We start from the raw sequence: 11,745 nt of genomic DNA, 5'->3' as shown, positions 1-11,745 counted from the left end.
AGCGTGTACAATGTTGTCAACAAAAGTAGGTTTCTGTTTTTATTTAACATGTATAACTAGGCAAGTCAGTTAAGGACAAATCCTTATTTACAATGACGGCCAAACCTGGACGATTTGGAACACAGTCTCCCCTTTAAAATTTCATCCCCCAAAAATCGAAAAGTTACAAAGTCTTCGAATTTTGAGACTTAATTTTTACCTGTGGTTTATATTTTTTCATTTTTGACCCTGGTCAATTGCTTAACTAAGCCATGTCAAAATGCATATAGAATTGTAGGAAATAAGCTTTAAAACAATACATTTGCAATCTAGGGGTTGTGCCAGGGGACAATGAAATTCTCATGGCAAATCTCACAAGCTTTTGTCAAAAGTTGGCAGCCCCGTTAGTTTGACTAACCTAGCCAGCTACTGTAAATGCCAGTGTTTCATTAGTTATCTGTCAGTGAAATAATGTTTTGGCATGATTATATCTAATTTAAAGTAACTAGCTGCAGGTTTATAGAAACATTCAATCATATACTTACATGCTAACCAGACCGGTCACGTGCGCTACAAAATACATTTAGAAATGTTATTCATTTATTGCGCCAATGAGCGTCTGCGTTGCCAAGGGCTAAAATAGAAGTCATTCCTATTTCTGACGCAGATCACACTGCAAGTCCTGCCTCTCCCATCTCATTGGTTTATAGAAGCAGGTACCCACCTGCCATCTCCTCATTGGTTATACCCACGTGGGTGATTGAAAGACCGAACTGTTTTGCCTGTTGTCGTGGTAATACTATGAAAGTGTAGATGCCAATCACCATATAAGTTCAAAGATGAAAAAGGCTGGGAGGAGAGATGACTAGAAACGATTTGGTTGACCGGTTTATGTGTGGATTAATTGTCAGAGTAGAGGACCTTGTGCATTTCAGGTAAAATAACAACTCAATGTTTATATCCCAGGACAAATTAGCTAGCAACACCAAGCTAGCTAAATAGGACAAATTAGCTAGCAAGTGCAAGCTAACTAGCTAAATTGCCATACATGTTTAATGCTTTTTGACCTGTACCCAAATTAATGTCATTGGTTCAGAGTTTGATTTGATATTTTAACCTGCGTGTCGTGATCGCGTTTGGTGTAGGGGGACAAAATAAATGTATGCACGATGGCGCACGCGCGCAGCCATTTTGGGTTCCGTGTTAGCATAGAAACCTAAAAAGCATGTACTGTAGATGGAAAGGTGTGTCATTTATGCTAGAAAAAACAGCTGCATATGCATATTAGCCAATACATATAGCATACCTTGCAATGCCGTCTTCTCTAAAAACAGTTGTACAATGTGCTCTGCAATAAGATTTTGATTTCTAAAATCTGATGAGTTCAAATTGCACTCATCAGATTTTAGAAATCAAAATTGCAGCTTCCCAATTCTATGGTGGGCATGAATGCATTGGAGTACAAGGTATGGAAAATGATAGAGCCATTAGGATTATGGAAAAAGCAGTTGGGAAATAAAGATTTGAAGTTCATATACTAAATGTTCAGTGAATGAGTATATTTAGGTGGTTTAAATGATTACCTTTCCTACTAACCTTCTAAAAGTTGACTGCCTAAATCTTGCCAATCCATTCATTATTCTACTAACTATGACCGAGTGTGAGAAATGTTTTCCATAATGTACATTTCATATACATTCGAACAAAGAACACCATCACAAATAGTGTTTCACTATTTAATGAGTAAGGAGACAAATTGCAAAGGTGTCAGACAGTATTTGAAGTATCTAAATATAGCATAACCTACCAATCAATGTATATCAAGTGCCGTGGAGGGCACAATCTTACAAGGTTACTGTCCAGAAATGAGAGCTTTACCATCTATGCCAAAAGCCTGGGCCTCTGATGGCAACTGTAGAACTTTCATCAACGAATTCTTCAGTATTCCCCCTTCTCTCTAGGAGCATTTGTGTACTCAGGCCGCATAGGTGTATCGAAAGGATCTCTCCCTGGTCACCAATGTAGCTGACAAGGACCTTAGCAGAATGAAATCTAAAGCTTGTGTGGTCCAGAGACATGAACCAGCATCAATGGCAAAAGCCTGAGCTCCCTGCAGGGACAATAGAATTCTCCCCACTGCATGTTACAATAGTAAAATAATCTGTCACCTGTTAAACAGATTCTACATTGAATTTAGTCTTTGAGATGTCCAAACAAGCACTTGTATCAAGAGGTGGGACCAAATCACTATTATTCGAGTCACAAGGTCTGAGTCTCAAGTCAAGTCCCAAGTAGAACAGGTCAAAACTGGAGTTAATTCCAAGTCGTGCATTCTATGGTCAAGTTGAGTCGAGTCACAAATTTAAATCAAGTCTCAAGTCAAGTTTTAAAAAAATCTACATGCAACGACTTGTTCAACTTCAAATCTTTGTCTATTGAGGCTACCAGACTAGGGCTGTTATGGTGACCGTATTACTGCCAAACCGGAGGTCACAAGTCATGAAGGCAGTCAAATTCCATGGGACTGTTTAGTCACGGTAATTAGGCTTCTCCAAACTCTGATGCTGCTGAAGGTCATTAGTAGCCTACCAAACTTGCTAACGGCCTCATATTCAGCACTCTAGTGTCTCTCTAATCACTCTGACATCAGTGCAAATGCAATCAAAAATCTAAATCAAACTCTTCATGAGAACATATAAGCACATGTTCCGCAACATTTCTATAGGCTATGCAATTGTGTGAGAAAACAAAGTGATGGCATCTATAAAAAAGAGGAGGATGCCATCAGCTTTCTATAGGCTAGGCCTACTATTATTATTTCTCAACTTTCCTAATATTAAGCACATTGCTTCTCTTTACAACAGGAGTATAGCTCACCTGGCTGGCATGAAAATGAACCACAGGAAAGTGTCCTCCATTCGCTGTTTAAGTGCATAGATGACGTATTTTTTTACTCTGCCCCTGTTTGAGACGGGTGCATGATAATGGTCCATTCTAAATCAAAACAAATTGTTGTAAATCTCTTCAAGATTAGGAGCGTTTGTCACAAATTAAGTGGGAAACTGTCACCAAAATCACCCCAGAATGACAATTATTTCAAACAGTGTGTTTGTTTCACCATCCTGGTCCACCCAGGCCGCAGGCAAGGTCAAGGATAGCAGGGTTCGGTACACGAATCTGGTTCTCGGTAAGTCCAGGTCCAAATGCCAACAGGTAAGTCCAAACAGCCCAACTCATACACGGTAAATCCAGCCGATATACAGTATATTGTCTCTGTCTATTGTTCACAGATCCTTTCAGCCATTTCTCTCTTGCTTCCTGGTTTGTCTTGACCCTTTATCTGTGGGTCACCTTCTGAGGGTTCCCCTTGCTTCTGGGAATTGTAGATTTGGCAGTCGGCCATTTTGTGATCTGTAGTTCTGATCGGGGTGGCCATTTTAGTGATAGGGCAAAGCCCGTTCATTAGTTCTGCACTCACATATCTGCCATTTATCACTCGACACCCTCCTTTGCCACAAAATTTACAGTACCAGTCAAAAGTTTGGAGACACCTACCCATTCAAGGGTTTTTCTTTATTTTTACTATTTCCTACATTGTAGAATAATAGTGAAGACATCAAAACTATGAAATAACATGTGGAGTCATGTAATAACCACAAAAGTGTTAAACAAATCAAAATATAATTTATATTTCAGATTCTTCAAAGTTGCCACCCTTTGCCTTGATAACAGCTTTGCACACTCTTGGCATTCTCTCAACCAGCTTCATGAGGTAGTTACCTGGAGTGCATTTCAATTAACAGGTGTGCCTTGTTAATTTGTGGAATGTCTTTCTAATGCGTTTGAGCCAATCATTTGTGTTGTGACAAGGTAGGGGTGGTACACAGAAGATAGCCGTATTTGGTAAATTACCAAGTCCATATTATGGCAAGAACAGCTCAAATAAGCAAATAGAAATGACAGACCATCATTACTTTAAGACATGAAGGTCAGTCAATACGGAACATTTCAAGTGATATTTCATAGTTTTGATATCTTCACTATTATACAATGTAGAAAATAGTAAAAATAAAGAAAACCCTTAAATGAGTAGGTGTGTCCAAACTTGACTGGTACTGTATATTATTTAGTATATGTAAAACAAGATTAAATCAAGAATATTGTGATGTGTGACAATATTAGCCTATCACTTGTGAATTAAATATTATTAGTGCAAGGCAAGAAACAATGCCTTTTTTTGGGACGTTTTCAAATCATAGTCGCACATCTCGCTTAGCCCATAGGCCTTTATGTTTTGATGAGGTTAGTGTCGCAACTAAAGTGGCCAAATAATTTCTTAAAAATGAAGCACGTTAATTCACTTCACAAAGGATGTAGAGCCTAACATGCACCTTTATAAGAAAAGCAATACATACATAATCGCATTTGGGGTCACTTTTGATAACGTGTTTTCCGCGTAATGGAACATTTGCGCTTATAGCCTACTGCCGTGTGCGCATTTATGCGCTTATTATGTGAAGAAATAGCCTAATAGTTTATCAACATTTTAGGCTAAACGTTCTGATCTGTTGCGTCAGCATCATTGCGTAAAAAGTATTTTTGATGCTAGTGGTTGTATTAATTTGGGATCTATCGCATCCCACAACTGTCCCAGACTATGTTTGGAATATTTATTTCTCGCACAGAATAGAATAGGTAATCTTTTCAAATATGTCAAAAGTAGATTGACATAGGCTAGTGCTTTTGCTGTTCGTTAGACCTATTCATCTAGTTGGCTGGTCGAAAAGTACATTTGGACAGTTCTTCCAATATCTTCAATATGCACCTCGGAATTGGATGAGGGCATGCAGTTGTGTCCCCGATGTGTCTGTCTTCACTTGTAGCCTGTTAGAAAGACCGTATCAAGTGATGGAAGCTAAACTTCGGGCGCCGACAGAGATGGCCGCCTCGCTTCGCGTTCTTAGGAAACTATGCAGTATTTTGTTTTTTAAGGTATTATTTCTTACGCTGTTACCCCAGGAAATCTTAAGTCTCATTACATACAGTGTTGATGTTCAAATACTGGAGAGTCGAGACCAAATCACGGACGCTGGACAGAGTGGATTTCAGTTGTAACAAAAGGCAGTTTTAATGAGTCAAAGATATCTTGTCCTGCAGTTTAACGTGCACGGACCTATTCACATAACTCAGTATGGAGTTAGGTGAAAAAGGGACCTATACAAAGGTTACAATCATTTTTATACATAGAATAAAGTAGGTAGAGTCTTGTCGCCTTCTGGATGGTCCTGAAGGGTTGGAGGCGGACCTGCTCTGGCCAGAGCAGGAGCCCCATTGGTGCACAGCAGAATCTTCTGTTCTGAGCACCCGACCAGTAGAGGGGGGGTTGAGATGTGTGTGTTTATGCAAGGAGATATTTGTGTGTCAGGGGATCGTGAGGCAGGAACAACAGAGAGGGGGCAGTTTTATGGCTGGGTGTATGTGTTCTTGCGATGGAATGTCTTTGTTTCCTGGGGTCGTGAGACAACAGAGCTGAGGGGGTAGTTTTAGGGGGGTAGTTTTATTGCTGGGTTTGTGAGCTGGTTCCTGTTTTAGCAGGGGTACGTAAGATGACTTGAGTCAGGCGGTTTGGCTTGGCACTGTATAATATATGAGCTATGTGTATGAATGTTTACATATATATATATGTATATATATATATATATATATGACAACAGCCAGGAGGAACTATTGGATATAAGAGCAACGTCAACTTACCAACATTACGACCAGGAATACGACTTTCCCGAAGAGGATCCTATGTCTGGTCTACCACCAAGGACAATGGATCGGATCCCAGCAGGCGACCCAAAACAACGGCGCCGCAGAAGGGTCAGATGAAGCGGTCTTCTGGTCAGGCTCCGAAGATGGGCACATTGCCTACCTCTCCCGAGTATACTGCTAGCCAACCTCCAGTCTCTTGACAACAAGGTAGACGAAATCCAAGCAAGGGTTGCCTTCCAGAGAGACATCAGAGATTGTAAAATTCTCTGTTTCACGGAAACATGGCTCACTCGAGATACGTTATCAGAGTCGGTACAGCCACCTGGTTTCTTCATGTATCGTGCCGTCATAAATAAACATCTCTCTGGTAAGAAGAAGGGTGGGGGTGTATGCCTTATGATTGACGAATCGTGGTGTGATCATAACAACATACAGGAACTCAAGTCCTTTTGTTCACCTGACCTAGAATTCCTTACAATCAAATACCGACCGCATTATCTACCAAGAGAATTCTCTTCATTTATAATCACAGTCATGTACCCCCACCAATCTGATTCCACGCTTCAAGATTGCTTCGATCACGTGGACTGGGATATGTTCCAGATAGCCTCAGACAACAACATTGATATATACGCTTATTCAGTGAGTGAGTTTATTAGCAAGTGCATCGGTGATGTTGTACCAACAGCAACTATCAAAACCTTCCCCAACCAGAAACCGTGGATTGATGGCAGCATTCACGCAAAACTGAAAGCGTGAATACAGAATACAAACCGTGTAGTTATTCCCTCCGCAAGACAATCAAACAAGCTAACCGTCTGGAGTTGTACCTGGAGGGACTGCACCTGTCATGTAGCAAAGAGCTGTGTTCGAATACTCATACTAACCTCACTTTGTGATATAAATTGAGTATATAGTATGCTTGTTTGGTCTTAGTATGGATATAGATAGTATGCCAAAAGTTCCCGAATGTCGTACTACATTCACCAAAATACGAAGTATCCAAACAGTGGACACTATTTCTGTGCTTTTGGTGCCGATAATGCAATTCTTCAGGAAATGGGCGTGGCTTCACATCATTTACAGATTTGATAAATGGTGAAAATATCCAGCGGATACAAATTCATTGATTTAACTAATTATGACAAATGTTATGAACATTTTGAGGAATGTAATAAATTAATTACTTTTCTAATAAGTTACCTCCCACGTTATGTCGGCTGACAATTTGTTAGCTGGCTGTCCTTACGAACCAGATAGCATATCATTACAGCAGTATGTACTGGTATGTTAGCTACCCTAACGTTAGTTGGCTACTAATACATCAAACTTGCCACTATATATCTATATGCTATGTAACTACCCAATGTTAATTGACTTGATTATCTTTAGCTAAGTGGTATAGTCATAGTGCATTCTCAATGGACATTTGGGTGCTTTTGTAAATTCGCTCTGTCTATCTACTCCGATTTCACAGCACTCTCTATCTGAGTGTACTAGAGCGCAGAATAACTGATGAAACTACAAACGCTCAACCCTTGTTGAATATGGCCGGTGTCAGTAAACATCGGCAAAAAAAAGCGTAATTAAATTGTTGCCAGCAGCACAGTTACAGTCACCAATGCTCTGGATAACATGAAAACTGCCTAACCAGCTCTGCCAGGGTGAATAAAATGATCAGAGAGAGGGGTTCTGTCATTTGTGCCTGGAATTAGCTTCAGTTAGCTTGGGTGCTTGACTGCCATTGTAAGGGCAGAACGCTCAAATCAACCCTACTCTTTGGTCAGAGCGAAACGCTCTGAATTTACTAACGCCCCACACTGTCACTCCAATTAAGAACACGACGGAATTCGTAAACTGTCTAGCTAGTCATTTGTTAAGCTAACAAGCTAGTAAGAGGTTGCATAGCATTCCAGCGTTTTAATTATTTTGTTAATTGTTGACTAATAGTGAAGACAAACTATGAAATAGCACATATGGAATCATGTAACAACCAAAAAAGTGTAAACTAAATCTGAATGCATCAACTTCCAGTAGACAGGCGAAGCGCTAGTCCGCTCAACTGAAAGGATACAGTTCATTTGCAGTATACTAAAATGAACTAATAATATATAGTATATACTCATTAAGTTTACAGTATGTTAGTATGGGTATTCTAACACAACGAAGCGCTAGTACGCTCAACTGAAAGGATACCGTTCATTTGCAGTATACTAAAATGAACTAATAATATATAGTATATACTCATTAAGTTTACAGTATGTTAGTATGGGTATTCTAACACAGCGTAGTGCGCATTGATGTGCGTGTGCTCCTATTACGCACAACCGGGGTTGCCATGTTCACAGTTTTCTCATGAATTGGGCTACTTTGAAAAGATGTCGCGGGTAAAAATGTAATGGTCACGGGTTTTGTTTTTTTGGGCTACTAGATTGCACAACGGCCGCCATGGCATTTCTCTTTTTTTATTATCTATTAATTTTACTGTGACATGTTGCTGCTAACTATCAGGCAGTGAGGCAGGCTGCTGTTGCAGAGTGGCTGCGGTCCAAACACTTAAAATACACACCCTTGTCCACTTACCCTCGCCTTATGCCCTTGGGGGAATCCCCGTCGCCATCTTGGAGGGCGGTCAAAATTATTAGCCAAGCAAGAGAAGTTTGCAACCTAAGCCCCTCAGCCCTCGTTTTTAGTTGGCTTTGCGAGTGTACAATTATGTTCACTCCGGGGCCTGAAACTCCCTATAATTCAATTCGCAACGATTGTACATCCGCTAAGAAAAGTCAGTGAAAACTTAAAAACAACATCAATGGAGAGAAGTCAACATACAAGTGTAAGTAAACACCAATGCAAATAAGTTAGAAATTGTGCTACTAATGCACATGCTGGCACAAGCACGTCTCTTAAAAAGTAAATTATGTTTTTGTTTGGTTATCTTTTGGAAATAGTAGAAATAAAATATTTTCCTTCTTCAGAAATTCCAGCTAGGCAGGCTAACGTTAGCTAGCAAATGAATTAGCTAACTATCATACAGTAGACGTATATTAATATTGATATATTTTATATAAGTAGACATGCACTCATAATTGACTGTAGCGCATATAAAGCACCCACAAGCTACAGGTGGCTGAAAACACAATCATTGGCAGGATGAACGAGTGATGAATTTCCGGCCAAAGGCGGTCCATTTAAAAATCATTCCTTTCTCCCTCGCCCCTTGCCCTGCAAGTATATATTCGTCAGACGTCATGATGTCGGATGTCACCAGAAGTGTACCACTTCATTTGAGGGCTGAGGGGATAGGTTGTGTCTTTTATGTGTTTGGACCTCAGCCAGAGAGTGAGTGAGTGGTGGTGGTAGCAGGGAAGGAGCTTCAAACAGTTATTGGAAGGGAGGGGCGGGCCAGAGGTGTCACGCCCTGACCTTACAGATCCTCATTATTCTCTATGTTTGGTTAGGTTAGGGTGTGACTCGGGTGGGAAAGTCTATGTTTTATATTTCTTTGGTTTTGGCTGAGTGTGGTTCCTAATCAGAGGCAGTCTATCGTTGTCCCTGATTGGGGATCATATATAAGTTGTCATTTTCCTTTTGGGTTTTGTGGGATCTTGTTTTCTGTTTAGTGTCTGTACCTGACAGAACTGTGCGCTTTCGTTTTCATTTTGGTTATTTTGTTTGAGTGTTTTTTGAAAATGAAAATCATGAACACTTACGACGCTGCGCTTTGGTCCACTCCTTTCGACGAGAGCTGTAACAGGAGGGGTGTGTGTGTGTAGTACTGTGGAGACAGAGCGCTTCTACTGCAGCAGGCAGCGAACACGGCACCCAAACTGGCTGTTCGCGTGCGCCATCGTGCATAAATGTATTTTGTTCCCCCACACCAAATACGATCCGGACACGCAGGTTTGGGGACATGTCGAAAAGCTTTAAACATTTATGGCAATTTAGCTAGCGCACTTGCTAGCTAATTTGTCCTATTTAGATAGCTTGCTGTTGCTAGCTAATTTGTCCTGGGATATAAACATTGAGTTATTATTTTACCTGAAATGCACAAGGTCCTCTAATCTGCCAATTCATCCACACAAAGTTGCTATTGGCAACTTTCATAAAATAGATGCATTACCGCCACTGACCTCGTTCATCTTTTTAAATTTATTTTACCTTTATTTAAGTAGGCAAGTCAGTTAAGAACAAATTCTTATTTTCAATGACGGCCTAGGAACAGTGGGTTAACTGCCTGTTCAGGGGCAGAACGAGAGGTTTGTACCTTGTCAGCTCGGGGATGAACTTGCAACCTTCCGGTTACTAGCCTCTAACCACTAGGCTACCCTGCCGCCCCAGTCACCCACGTGGGTATAACCAATGAGGAGATGGCACGTGGGTACCTGCTTCTATAAACCAATGAGAAGATGGGAGAGGCAGGACTTGCAGCGGGATCTGCGTCAGAAATAGAAATGACTTCTATTTTAGCCCTTGGCAACGCAGAAGCTCATTGGTGCATGGAGCAGTGTGGGTGCAATAATTGAATAATATAGATTTCTACATTTATTTTGCAATGCTCGTGCACGCGACGCGAGTGGTGTAGTCAGCCTGGTAGCTAGCTAGCTAAAGTTACTGTACTGTAGCTCATACAACGCCAACAGTCAAACCAGGCTTTCTAAATATTTACGTTAATTCTTCTGAAATATAGCTAACTAACGTGACAGCTACCGTTATGGAAGCTATTCACAGAATACCATAATTGTCTTCGATATTCAGTAGTATTTTATCATATAAGTTATTTTTTCTATGCAAATTTGTTAGAAAATTGTTATTCTTCAATAACACAAACTCCAAAGCAAATCAGGGGGAGAAAACTAGGTTTATTCAGAGGGGACAAATCAAGATGTTATGCTGGGAGGTAGATGTTCAGATGTTCAGTCTCCCCTGTCCTCAGCTTTTCCCCACTGAACAAAGGAACAGGATGCCATTTATACCCCCCCCCCCCCCCCCCCCCCCCACCCTAGCCTGGGGTTGACCAATCAGAAGTCCTTGCAGTACAACTTGGCCAATGGCCAAATAACAAGTATCCTGCCCCAGAATGTACAGACTAATGAAAACGTGGCACACGAGTTCAGGAGTGACATTCCACAGATTCTGAACAGATGTTGAACTGAAACCCAACTCCTATTTACAATTCGCAATTGACCAATAGTACTGTAGTTTTTAGTCCTCTCATCCTCTGCGTTGTGTATTTATTTATTCAAAATATTCTTATATATTCAGAGCCAGCCAATCATCAACCCAACTTACCTTTTTAACTGTTGTCGTATTCAAACTTGGAATGAGCATTTTCAGTTGCAATTGCGAAGTTCCCCAAAGAACTCCAGCAACAATGGGGGTTCCTCGATGAACCCCACCTCCTAAGAAGTTATTTGAAGAACCTTTTGGGGCTGTTTTTCATTGCCAAGAACCCTAAGGCTCTTTGAGGATCTTAGAAGAACTCCAGTTGAACCCCTAATTTGTAGAGTGTAGATCTTTTTAGAACTGCATTCAATAACGACGTTATACCAGTAGATGGCATAGTATAGGCTTGGACCTTCAGAAAATTACTTTTGTGAGCATGATAAAGACACAGAAGAGCCCTGTCTAGAATAACCACCTGAGCTGCAAATTAGAAAGTAAATATGATTTAGGCTATGCCTATTCCTCTATCTAAATATGCAATGCTGTTGTGTGTAATTTAATTGCCACATAATTGCATAATTTATTTTTATAGCCACGTGGGGCTATTGTGGTGATCATGTAACCTAAATGAATCACACTTTTCCAGTATTTGGGAGCACGGACTGTTAGCCTTATATTAGTCATTTTGACTGTTGTATTAGTGAATTCCACTCTGTATGGAGGCTTGTTATAGTCATTTGCATTGCACAACCCCATCACGCAGAGGCTATAACCATATCGATAAATGAGACAAAATATTGATTAAGTCTTGGCTGTAACCTGTTCCGAGCGAAATAGCCAAGG

Source organism: Oncorhynchus kisutch, linkage group LG5 (assembly GCF_002021735.2).
Source record: "Oncorhynchus kisutch isolate 150728-3 linkage group LG5, Okis_V2, whole genome shotgun sequence".
Taxonomy (NCBI): domain Eukaryota; kingdom Metazoa; phylum Chordata; class Actinopteri; order Salmoniformes; family Salmonidae; genus Oncorhynchus; species Oncorhynchus kisutch.
This window is presented reverse-complemented; position numbering follows the sequence as displayed.